The sequence below is a fragment of the Chiloscyllium plagiosum genome, chromosome 17 (assembly GCF_004010195.1).
Source record: "Chiloscyllium plagiosum isolate BGI_BamShark_2017 chromosome 17, ASM401019v2, whole genome shotgun sequence".
NCBI classification, from domain to species: Eukaryota; Metazoa; Chordata; class Chondrichthyes; order Orectolobiformes; family Hemiscylliidae; genus Chiloscyllium; species Chiloscyllium plagiosum.
The window spans coordinates 24,920,904-24,934,230 of record NC_057726.1 but is presented as its reverse complement, the minus strand read 5'-3'; the positions used below and the strand labels follow the sequence as shown (position 1 = coordinate 24,934,230).

Genomic DNA, 13,327 nt, shown 5'->3' with positions numbered 1-13,327 from the left:
CTGAAAAATGTCTTAATCAAAAATTTTCTAAAGTGCCCTTTTTTTTTAAAGGGTAAGAAGTATGATGATTGCAGCTCCATGGGCAAAAGAATTATTGCCATATAGCTACTGAACAGAAGTGATCATCTTAGATTTTTATTTTAACTTGAACTTCTCTTGCTCAGCCTGTAAACTGTCCCAGTTCTTCCATGAAGTGTTAGCCAATGGAAATTTTGGCAAATCACTCATCCTCTCAGCTCACCTTTCAATTTCTAATGGTTATATTCTGAGAATATTGTTGCAAAGCCTTTTTTTGCATTAACTGACAAACACGACCTGGTACCATGCTGTTACAGGATAAAATCTATGTTGCAGTTGGGTATAGCCCAAAGCACTTTCCTATAGTCTGTCACTTAAAACAGTCCTTGCTCCAACTCTATATCCATAACTTGTCAAATCGACAGCTCTCTGGTATCTTCTTTTTAATCTTTATTTCCTCACTGAATTCTATGGTTGCATTTCAAAAATATGAATCATTAACTCCTTTCTCCAGATATTTTCTGATTTCTCCAAATTCACTCAACATTCCCCAGTGTTGCTTTGTTTCTGGGTTTTAATTTTGGAGGTGGGGCTTGGGCTACAGGGAAGATTGAGAAAAAAATGAGAAAGGGAATGAAAATGAACAAACATGAGTTATACTATTTCTCCATTAGTGAGTTTGCCCTCCTTTAGGTTGACGACCATTATGTCATTTTTCAGAATTGCAGATACTGGAACTTACTAGAAGAGAAAGTCAAAAAGGAAAGTTGAAATAGATTGCTTGTCCTATTACTCTGGAGCAGTGTGCATCGGAGTGCTGACATTCTTCTTTCAAACTAGGGTTCTATCCTGTTTGAATGGTTTTTAATTCTACTAGGGCATGCTACGCAACACTGAACTTGCAAGACTTTAGTTTGAGCCCCATCAGAAACACATCCACAGTAGTCATTGCTTAAAGGTCAACAAGAGTACAAATGGGTTGTCCCACAATAACTTCACCATATGGTAGCTTTAACCATGCGTATGAGCTGTCTATGGGGAAGAAATGAAGGAAGACAAAATGCTATATGCAGAGTCGTTTCCAAGAAAAGTCTCTTTCAAAAGGGGATCTAAAAAGTTACAACATAACTATTTTTTAATTAAAGATAACACAAATTAAAAAGATCACTGCTTGTTCCCGTTGCTAGGGATTTTCTTTTTATTCACTCGCTGTCTGGCCAGTATTTATGGCCCATCCCTAGCTGTCTTTGAGAAGATGGTGGTGAGCTACCTTCTTGAAGTGCTGCAGTCTATATGTTGTAGGCAGATCTACAATGCTCTTAGGGAGGGAATTCCAGGATTTTTGACCCAGTGACAGTGAAGAAACAGCAACGCATTTCCAGATGAGGATGGTAATTGGCTTGAAAGGGAGCTTGCAAGTGGTGGTGTTCCCATGTATCTGCTGCTCTTGTCTGGATAGAAGTAGTCATGGGTTTGGAAAGGCTGCCTAAGGATCTTTGGAATCTCCAGTAGATCACAGCTGACTAAGCCCAGTTAAGACAATAATCTCAATGATCTACTCACAGAACATTACCAGGTAATCATCTATAAATATGCACTTACCCATCCAGGGCACATTTTGCTTATGTATGCATTGAAGGACTTAATGACAGGATCCACAAAATGTAAAATGTTAAAAGTAAACTTCTCAGCCGCATCCATATTACTTAATTTGAAAGGATATCCATGCTACATGCTGACAGATAATGATGTCCAGAGAACAAGAAGATTAGAGTAATGTAGGGAGACTGATAAGGAATGTAAATCAAAATGATCACATCTGATAAAAGCATGCTGTCCTCCCAGTATGATGTCCAGTTTTCATCAAACACAGTTTATTCTAATCATCTGGCTCTATAACACAAGTCCCCAGTCGGAGGCACTATTCTGTAAATGGCTACTCATGGGAGAAGAGATTTTGCTACCTTTGTTTCTACCCATCAATTATTGCAACTGACTGCATGTGTAACCAGATGAAGATTACTGAAGTGTAATGTGTGGCAGGATAAGAACCACTAGTCAAGTAGTCACTTCAAACCAAAAGCTGTTTAAAAATGCCAAATGTACTCCAGTTATTCATGACTTTCAAAAGGACAAATTTACAAGCTCAAGTTGGGATGCACTCTCCACAATACTATAAGATATAGGAGCAAAAGTAGGCCATTAGTCCCGTTGAGTCTACTCCACATTTAATGAGATCATGCTAATCTGATAATCCTCAAAAAACCATCAGAACTGTACATGCTGGTAATCTGGAACAGAAACTGAAATTGCTGGAAAATCTCAGTAGGTCTGGCAGCATCTGTGGAGAGAAATCAGAATTAACATTTCAGGTCCAGTGACCCTTCTTCAGAACATCCTCAATTTCATATGCTTGCCTTTTTTCCCATAACCCTCAATTTCCTCACTGACTAAAAATCTGTCTGTTCCAGCCTTGGATAAAATTAATGACCGAACCTCCAGTAACCCTCTGTGGTAAAGAATTCCACAGATTTACTACCGCCGCCAGAAGAAATTCTTCCTCAGCTCTGTTTAAAATGGGTGACCTTTTAATCTGAGATTATGTCCTCTGATCTTAGAATCTCCCAGAAGGGGGACCCACCTCTCCTCATCTACCCTGCCAAGATCCTAAGAATATCATAAGTTTCAATAAGGTTTCAGTAAACTTTTTCTAAACTTCAATGAGTACAAATCCAACCTTCTCAAGCACAAACCACCAAAGGACTGCAGACACTGAAAATCCGAAACCAAAACAAATTGTTGGAGAAGCTCAGCAAGCCTTGATGAGAAAGCAGATTCAAATGTTTCAGATCCAGTGACCCTTCAGAATCTACTCAACCCCTCCAAGAAAATCCTTCTCTACCTACAATCAACTGGTGATCCTTTGCTGGACTGCATTTTGAAAGCTCAGGGCAACTTTTTACTTGATTACCACAAACAATTTGTGTGGATGGGGCTTTTTTTCATGGACTGGAAGGGGTTGTTTCCCAAAATGAACAGAATAATATCATTTTTCCTTCTTATTTTCTGAACAAAAGCAGAATCTACAATCAATTCTCAACCCCTCACTAAGATGTATCTACATTAATATCACAGGTCAATGGAAAAGCCAACTGGTGATTCTCAGGACTAATGCCAACTGTTTTTTCTCTCCCCCAGTTTCAGAGCATTCTGCGATGCAATCTGTGTGCTGTGGGTTGTTTACAATGACTGATGTAATGCTGATTCAGCAGATGACCTACATGCTAACCACTGTATCTTAATGATATAACACACCAGTAAGGCACACTAACTGTTAGCTGGAACTTTTGTCTCAATTTTGCAGCAATTCTTCTACACAGTCCAACTTCACTTAAAAGTAAAACATTTAAATTGAGGATGTGTACAAATAATTACATGTTATCTTGATGACTTACTGAAGCAAAACTAAAAAGTATATTTTTGTGCTGATTTCAATCTGGACCCAATTTCAGTTCAACCTTGGTCAAGACTTTGCTTTAAAGTCATAGAGATGTACAGCATGGAAACAGACCCTTCGGTCCAACCTGTCCATACCGACCAGATATCCCAACCCAATCTAGTCCCACCTGCCAGCACCCAACCCATATCCCACCAAACCCTTCCTATTCATATACCCATCAGATGCCTCTTAAACGTTGCAATTATACCAGCCTCCACCATATCCTCTGGCAGCTCATTCCATACATGTACCACCCTCTGCATGAAAAAGTTGCCCCTTAGGTCTCTTTTATATCTTTGCCCTCTCACTCTAAACCTATGCCCTCTAGTTCTGGACTCCCCGATTGTTCTGTACAGCCGCAACATGACCTTCCAACTCCTGTACTCAATACTATGACCAATAAAGGAAAGCATACCAAACACCTTCTTCACTATCCTATCTACCTGTGACTCCACTTTCAAGGAGCTAGGAACCTGCACCCCAACGTCTCTTTGTTCAGCAACACTCCCCAGGATCTTACCATTAAATGTATAAGTCCTCACAGTGACACAAGCAGCAACAAAGGTATTTCTAAACCAGCACATTGCTAAATGCTCTATATTTAGAAAAGTTAATAGTGCGAAATTCTTCTTTTAATGAAAAGCTGGAGGCTGCTTGATTTTCTTTATAACAAATGGCCCACTTTATATAAAAAACATTTGAGCTGACAATCTGATTTTTTTACAATGAAAAATGCTAATTTAACATTTTTTCAAAGGAATTTCCTGAGACTACCATTTTATAAAGTTTCATAAATAGTTCTAAACATACTCTGCAACAAAATTTTATTTCGCTGAACAGATTTTTGGACAGCAAGATATAAAAGACATTCAAAAACAAATGCTCTATGTAGATGGGGACACGAAATTTGCAAAGGAGTTTCCTGTACGTAACGCTTCACAGAGGGTGATCAAACTCTGTGGGTTTGAGCATGTGCACTTATCAACAGAACTTTCTTGCAGTGTGTGCATTACGCTTTTGTGATGTCATGCTATAAGATAGTGTTAGGGGAAAAGAATCCTACGTGCAGTGACATTGTAGCTATGATTGTGAAGAGTTCCCCTATTTGGGATCTTTAGCAGATATACACTCACATTCTAAAAGATGCATTAACAACTTCACTGTCCAAGATGACCACAGGAACTCATCCAAGTTTGGCAACCTAGAGGCTGGAGTTTGTGTGGGTATGAATGGAGACAGACTGGGTTTCATCCTCCAATTCCATTATATGCCAAGCAGAATAAAAAGTGAATTCAAAACAGTAAACATGTGCACAAAACATCGTACAAAGAGAAACTTTGAAATCATGTTATTTATTCCCTGGCATATGTGGGATGAATGAAAAGGGAGGAAAAGTGCAGTCATACCCCCAGGCAAGCTCAGAAACCTGTCTCAGTTCACGCTGTGCACTGACATTTTGCAGTGCCATTCAAAGTGGGAACATCCAAATTGGAGAAAGGTTCTGAGTTAAAAACATGGAGCCCATCTGAATACTTATTTCCATCTGCCTATTTGTCAACAGTCTGCTATAAAGCTGCTTTTATGACCAACTTTTTCTCAAAAGTTAAACACTTCTATCACACAGAGAGACTTTCCATGGCTCTGGTAATCAGTAGTTTGTACATCCTGACTCCAAAGTGGAATCAAACAAAATTGCAGAAGGCCGTCAATGATTAGTTGTCTAAGCAACTCTAGCAAATTAGACAGCCTCACACCTCCAACATGAACAGTCAAACCAGCTGAGTCACTTTTAATTTGGCATTTATCAAATAAAACGTGTTGTTCACACAGAATGAAACATTCTGGGAAATTCTTAATAGAAACATAAAAATAAAGTACATACAATAAATACAGAAGCAAAATACAAATCCATCATCCTGAAATATTAACTGTTTCCCATGCCACTGCTGCTACTTGAATTAATTGAACCACCCAATGTTGGAGCAAGCCATTCAGCCCATTGAGTCCACACTGACCCTCCAAAGAGCATCCTGGTTAGACCTATGCCCCCTGCATTTCCCCTGGCTAATCCACCGAGCCTGCACACCCTGGACACTAAGGGCAATTTAGCAAGGCCTATCCACCTAACCTGAACATCCTTGTTTTGGGAGAAAACCAGATCACTCGGAGGAAACTCATTCAGACACAGAGAGAATGTGCAAACTCCGCACAGTCATCCAAATTTGGAATAGAACCCATACCGAAGACAACAAATGCTTGAGGTCACAGCAGGTCAGACAGCATACTAATGTTTCGAGTCTAGATGAATCTTCATCAGAGTTCTCTCTTCATGTATGCTGTCTGACCCACTGTGATCTTCAGCTTTTTTTGTCTTTACTACACATACCAGCATCTGCTATAATTTGTTGCTGGAACTGAACCCAGGTCCCTGGCACTATGAGGCAGCAGTACTAGCCACTGAGCCACTGTGCTGCCCTGCTGAATACTTGCTGAGCAATTCCAGTATTTTGTGTTTGATGCAGAAGCCACCATTTTTTGGTCCTTGCTCTGAACTCCATTCCCTACTACTGACACTACTCTCTGCTTAACGTTACTGGCAACAATATGAGATTAAAGCAGCCTGCTTGCAACCTTGGAGCCATATCTGGCCCCTGAAATGAACCTTGTCTCATATTCACAACATCATTAAGATTGTACTCTCACGTCCTCATATCACTGAATTCATAGCTGTCTCACTTGGGGTTGCTAATGCCTTCCCCTCATTCATTCCTATGTTACCTCTAGATTTAACATTAGATAGATTTTTGGATATGACTAACACCAAGAGGCATGGATATACTACAGGAAAGGGGCACTGAGGAAGATGATTAGCCTATATCTATTGAATGGCGGAGCAGTATTGATGGGCTGAATGGCTGCTCCTATGATCCAACATACTCCTGCCTGATTTGTTGTATTCTCACCCCTGTTAACTGGAGACCATCTAAAACTCTGTTGTCTCTGTCTTAACACACATCATGTCCTGGTTATCTGTGATTTCTGCGTCCACTAGTCTACACTGTCTCCTAATCAATCAGACTGTTGATTTGAAAATGTTCATCCTTGATTTCGGATCACCCCTATGTCCACACTTCCTCCTTATCTCTAAAATCTCAAGATCTACAACCCTCCCAGCTATGTATGCACCCTTAATTCAGGCCTCTTGAGCAATCATAATTTTAATTGCTCCATCACTAGAATTACATTTTCAAGTGCCCACACACACTCAGACCTTTTTCTTCTTCTGTTTCTTCACTTCTTGCTTTCCTAAATAACTTGCTTTCCTACTTTAAGATGCTCTTTAAAACCTACTTCCATTACTTAGTATCTCCTATGTGAATTGGTGTCATATTTTGTTTCACAATGATCCTTTCAAGAATCTTGATAAATTTTATTGAAGATGTCAAAAAAATTGATGAGGGCAGAGTGGTAGACGTTGTTTACTTAGAGTCATAGAGATGTATAACATGGAAACAGATCTACTGTCCAACTTGTCCATGCTGACTAGATATCCTAAATTAATCTAGTCTCATTTGCCATATGCAAATATCCCATATCTCTTTAAGCCCTTGCTATTCATATACCCATCCAGATGCCTTTTAAATGTTGTAATTGTACCAGCCACCACCACTCCCTCTGGCAGCTCATTCCATACATGCACCTGCGTGAAAAAATTCCCCTTAGGTCCCTTTTAAATCTTTCTCCTCTTACCCTAAATCTATGCCCTCAATTCTGGATTCCCCCACCCCAGGGAAAAGACCTTGTCTTTTTACCCTGTTCATGCTCCTCATGATTTTATAAACCGCTATAAGGTCACCCCTCAGCCTCCGACACTCCAGGTAAAACAGTCCCAGCCTATTCAGCCTCTCGGACTGCCTTTGATGAGGTTCTGAATGGTAGACTAATTAGTAAAGTTAGATCACATGGGATTGGTTGTAAGAGACAAAGAATAGTGGCAGAGGGTTGTTTTATGGACTGGAGGCCTGTTACCAGTGGTGTTCCGCAGGGATCGGGTGCTTGATCCACTTTTGTTTGTCATTTATATGAATGATTTAGATGAGAATATAAAAGGTATTATTAGTAAGTTTGTGGATGACATCAAAATTGGTGGTATCGTGGACAGTTATTGAAGATTATAGAGAGATTTTGATCAATTGGGTTAATGGTCTGAGGAGTTGCAGATGGAGCTAAATTTGGATAAATGCAAGGCATTGAATTTTGGTAAAAGGGCAGGACATATACAAACAAACATAGGTCCTTGGGTAGTGTTATAGAACAAAGCGATTTAGGGATTCAGGCTCATTACTCTTTGAAGTTTGCATCACAAGTAGACAGGGTGGTTAGAAGGCATTTAGCACGCTTGCCTTCATTGTGCAGAGCTTTTGAGTGAGGATTTGGGAGACATGTCCACTATGGTGGACTATGGTGTTCAGGTTTGGTAGCCACTTTATAGGAAGCTGGAGAGGGTTCAGAAAAGATTTACAGGATGTCAATGGGAATGGAGGGTTTGAGTTAGAAGAAGAGGCTGGATATTTGGGACCTTTTTCAGTGCAGCGTAGGAGGTTGAGGGGTGATGTTACAGAGTTTTATAAAACCATGAGGGGTGAATGGCAGACATTTGTTTTCCCTCGGGTGGGGGCATATTTTTAAGGTTTAAGGAGAAAGATTTAAAAAGGACATGAGTGGCAATGAATTACATAAACAGTGGTACATGTGTGGAATGAACTTCCATAGGAAGTGGTAGATGTGGGTACAATTTCAACGTTTAAAAAACATTTGGATAAGTACATGAATAAGAAACATTTGATGGGATATGGGCCAAGCACAGGAAGGTGGGACTAGTTTAATTTGGCATTATGGTCAGCATAGACCATTTGGACCAAAGGGTCTGTTTCTGTGCTGTGTCATGTAAGTCGCTGTAGTAGTAGTAGCTTAAACATAGGCCAGTGTGCTGCCATTCCATTTCTAGCTGTTGTTAGCCAGAGAAAGCCAGTGAAAAGTCAAACAGCAATAATACCAGTCCGACATATTTGGTAACTATATCTTACTAGTGTAAAAGCCTTGGCCAGAGAGTTAATTGCTCAAAGCTGTAGAGACACAAGAATGAACTGCGATGAACTGATCCAGAGGCTGATGGATCTATCTTGGTTGTTGATCTGTTTCTTGTTTGTGGAGGAGCTGCTTACCATAAGGCTACTGGATTTTTTCATCTATCTGGATTTGCAATCACAAATTATCGATGCAACACTCAATAATATCCTTATAAAGACAGTACAGCACTGCAGTCCCATCTACATGAAACAAGCACTACAACAGACATTGCACTGTATTTGTGATTACATAACCTGTTTGAAGTCAATGGTTATAACATTGAGCATCAGCCAACCTTATCCTTACAATAAAGGAAACATAAAACAGCAGAGTTCTGATCGGATCAGCGCCACTGTCAATGTTTCTGGGAGTAGTTGAAGAATTTAGTTTTGAAATATTTTGTTCTTCCAAAATCACAATTGCTACTGCAAAATGAAAAACACATTTCTTTATGATACAAGGGCAATAAAGAAGTCACAAAGTGTGGAAATTAGGGGTCCTGTAGTAACCTTGACATGATAGTTGTAGCTAAAACTTTAAAGCAGGGCTTGTCATGAAAGAGTTAGTTTGACAAAATTAAAACATTTAATGATCTCACTTGTATCAATGCAAATAGTTGACTGCGCACTCAGTGAAAATGGTACTTCTGGCTATACAGTAAAAGGCATTACACCAGATGTCACTAAAAAGCTTTTCAAGTTCATTAAGAGACTCTTAGCTCCAGGCATACCTATTGCTCCTTGGTACAGTGCTCTTGAAATGGGAGCAGCATCTCTACCACTAATGCCATCCGCAGCTTATAGATTAAAAGGTTACCATTGATCAATGTTCCACTATAGACTGTGTAGCATTTCTACTCAAGTGTAAAATGTTCACCATTAGGTGACATGCGAGTATGATTACCAAAAACATATATGAAACCTGGATTATCCTCGTTACCTTAAGCTCATTAAGGCCAGCATCAGAACTGTAAGTTTCCCATTTTGATTCCTCAAAGCAAACCCCAGCCATTCTAATAATGGCTAATTAATGCCCTTTTGTCGAATGCAGCACTTGATTGTTTCACAATTTCAGAAGGGTTGTCCTCAATCTTTCATCTTCTGTTACAAAAACCAGGATTTTTCAAAGTATTAGCACAAGCTCGGCTTTTTGCATCTCAGTGAATCTTTCAGAGTTTGTCAAGCTTCTTCGCTTGTGAGAATGAAAACAGATTTGATGGTCATGAGAGCACTTTTTTTAAAGCAAAAACTTTAAACATTTATATCCCTGCATGCAACAACCCCACAAAGATTTCCAGGACACCGCAGAAGTAGAAAAGATGAATCGCTGCTAACTATACTCTGTCCCACTCATACAGTGATGATACAATGGTTTATTTTAAGAAATTAACAGCAGCCCATTAAAATTCTCCATCTACAGTGTGCCTTATTTTCCCCCGGGGTAACTTTATAGAAGAATTTCCTAAGCTGCTTCGCACTCAGGCATTTGCTTGAAAACCCTCTCTTGTCTTTCAGTCAATACAGGAAAGCAGAGTCAATTCTTACTTAAGGAGGCAAAAGTCAACCTGCTGGTCGATCATTTGTACGTCTGTGAACATGGATTCCCGTAAAATCAATGATCTTCAGTTATTGCTATCAGTCTGTTTTTAAAATAGACTGGAAACTGTTTAAGTTCATACATGCAGTCAATGTGCCCAGGGCAACATCACTCACTTATCTTCTATCCATCCATTCCTCCAGCTATGACAGTCTGCAGGCTCTTACTCAGACAGAGCTTGAATCTATAATTTTAAGATTATACTAAATTTACTTCACAGGATCACAGGCAATCTGATTTGTGAGGGCATCAGATTTTGAAGAACTGACATAGGTTACACTTCAACATCATGTCTCAGTACACCGACCCATCTCAGCTCCTGCTCAAAGTTATTTCAGGAAAGTGTGGAAGCTGTATAGTCAAATATGTTATAATTCAAACAGCCATGTTTTTAATAGTTACTGAAATTTTTTCCAAGATTAGATCAAGCACTGTCAGGGAAAAGGTGTTCCAATGTATATTCATGTGATATTCAAAAGGGAAGAGCTGGATTTTCTAAAAGTGCACTTGATTCATTTTACATAAAACTGGTGCAGCAATTTTACACTAATATATACAACAGAATTATGTCCCATATTCATCCACTATTGGAAGAACCAAGGATCATTAAAACAGTATATACGTAAAATAATATGATTCACACATTAACTTCTTCCACACAAAGATAACAGAAGGAATGCTAAGAAAAAAGTCAACATTTTAAATCATGGACTGGTTTTCTCTACAGCCTAATAAACTGCAGTCCCCTTTCCTGCTGTCACATTGTGCCTCAGTAGTTTTAAATCTGCATTCTCAAACAGCTCACATTTAGGACATGTAGAAACAAGTTTGCTGTATGATTTGGACAGTAAGGCAAGCTGTACTGCTTTTAAAAACAGTGTAAAATATAATAAAGTGCAACAAAAATCTCTTGTAAAGTAGACACTGCCACTAGTGCTCATATTAATGATCTGTTCTTGTCACATAATTTAAAGGTTTGGACTTCAAGCAGACAAAGCAAGCTCTGTGGGATTGTGTGTCCCACTGGCATAACATGGCGGTGTCATGTAGGCCTAGACAGCTCCTCCTGAGTAAAAACATGCATAGGTTATGACTTCTAAACCCTTCCCTTCAGCAGAATATCTTCCTTCATTGCCCCCAGCTAATTCAAATGCTAATAGACTATTTCAAAACAATCTCTCAGATGCATCTAATTTCAGGAGAGGTGGAAGCTTCTCGTATTAAGAACAGAATGCTTCAACCAACAGCATTCCAAAGTGACTCGTAGAATACAGCACAGAGGAGGTGCTGCCTCCATTTCTGGCAAATTAAATATTAACAGCTTTAGTGTGTAATTTTAATCATTAATTAGCACCGGGCTAATTACGAATGTGACTCACATGAACGCAGGACATGTTGCTGGTGATAAACCAACATTGAGAAAAGCATGAAATTGTAACTGCTCTCCAATTAGCTGGAAGATGAAAGCAGCCCCTGTGGAGTTTACAGGTAGACTATTAGAAAGGTCCTTTCACGCTTTCTGCATATTGCCCCTGTTCAGACAATATGGCACTGGAGCCAATTCAAACATAGGGTTAACGGACAAAGAACAAAATGCTGATGGCTCAGAAAACATGAGAGAACCAGAGGTTCAAGCTCAACTACCTTGAGTTGTTCTGGTCTCTCAGCTCATTCAAGCAACCAGCTTTCTGCAAATCAGGGTGCGGCTCTAAATCTCTCCTTTAAAACTTGAGAGGTGATAAAGGGTGTATATTATAATATCATACTGCAGTGAAATCACAGGTGTCCTTAGCATATAAAAACAGTAATTTTAAGGAGGTAACTTTTGACATTTATTATTTTTATTTATGTGCTTCTGGATTATGATTTTTGCAATATTTTACACGATAACAGAAGACTCAATACTTGGCAGGAATTTCTCTGGTTTATTTGGCAGCAACTTTCATCGTTAATTTTTCAGGTGAAACAACTGTCAAAGTTTGTGAGCAGTCATCGAGAAATGATATCAGCAAAATGAAGTATGCCACTTTTGAACAGCCTTTAAAATATACAAAAAAAGCATTATTTTCCATTTCCAAGAACAATCAAAAGATTTTGCTCTAAGTTATTAATTCAAGGGGAAGAAAATAAAGTCTGATACTGGTGTTAGGTGAATCCAATCCTAATTAGGGGGCTGGTTCACAATATTGCACAAGCTGCCTTAAAGGCAATTTCAGCAAAAAACAGCAGTGGTTGGGTCATGATGCTCTGTGCACTAAGTGTTGGACAGGCAATGTCAGGGACAACAAACCCCTCAACCCATCCAGCAAGATTAGATACTAATTAGCCTCATTACTAAACTCATCTGAAGGCTGCTGGTTAACCAGAAGATGGGAGAAAGACACTGGAGATCCAGTCTGTGCAGCCATGAAACCTGCAATGGCGAAAAGGACTTTAATTGGGGGGTGGGGCAATCAATTGCAGTTGGCGGTGGGGTAGGTGGGTGTTGAATAAAAGAGTGCAGGAGCAGCATTCAGCAGGCAGACCTTTACCCACTATCCCTGTCCCAGACTGGGGCAAATGGAGGATGCCCCCATTCCCCCACCAACATTCGGCACCATATCTCTGTCAGGAAACCAGGCATTTTTCTCACTTGCCAGGAAGGCAACCAATCAGACCCATAATGGGTTGAGGCATCAAGTAACCATTAACTGATCGCTTAAGGGCCTTCACTGTTGGTGGATCAAGAATGTCATCCATTGACCTTCTCACCCAGAGGTTAATTCTTTAGGTGGTGAAAAAGGGGGAGAGTATCTCTCCTGAACAATCCACCACTTACTTACCCTTTTCTTTTGTCTTCTTTGCCAATTCCAGGAAAGAGAAAATCACTGTCACTAACTTTCAATCCAATGTTCAGACCCAGTTTCTTGGAACCCGGGTCCAAGTGGAATTGGAAAAATTAGTTACCAAAAAGAATCTCTCTGAAAAAGTAATCAAGTGCAGCAGCTAAATATGAATAGATATGAAACAACAACTACAGGAATTTTAGATTTTTTGAAGACACTCAATTTATACTTATTCAAAAACAGCATACAAGGTTAACCC

The 13,327-nt window shown here is 39.5% G+C and overlaps 1 protein-coding gene across 4 annotated transcripts in view; it reads right to left on the bottom strand.

Moving 5' to 3' along the window:
• zfhx3b (zinc finger homeobox 3b) overlaps nucleotides 1-13,327 on the bottom strand; it is a 541,496-nt gene that overhangs the window by 353,986 nt on the left and 174,183 nt on the right. The window contains exons 2-3 of one of the 4 annotated variants that reach the window (XM_043706686.1): nucleotides 3,997-4,006; nucleotides 679-683 (exon numbers count right to left, since the gene is read on the bottom strand). The exons of the other annotated variants lie outside the window; for them this stretch is intronic. The gene's annotated coding sequence lies outside the window, so the exon portion shown is untranslated. The remainder of the gene's footprint in view (nucleotides 1-678; nucleotides 684-3,996; nucleotides 4,007-13,327) is intronic. 4 annotated transcript variants of the gene reach the window in all.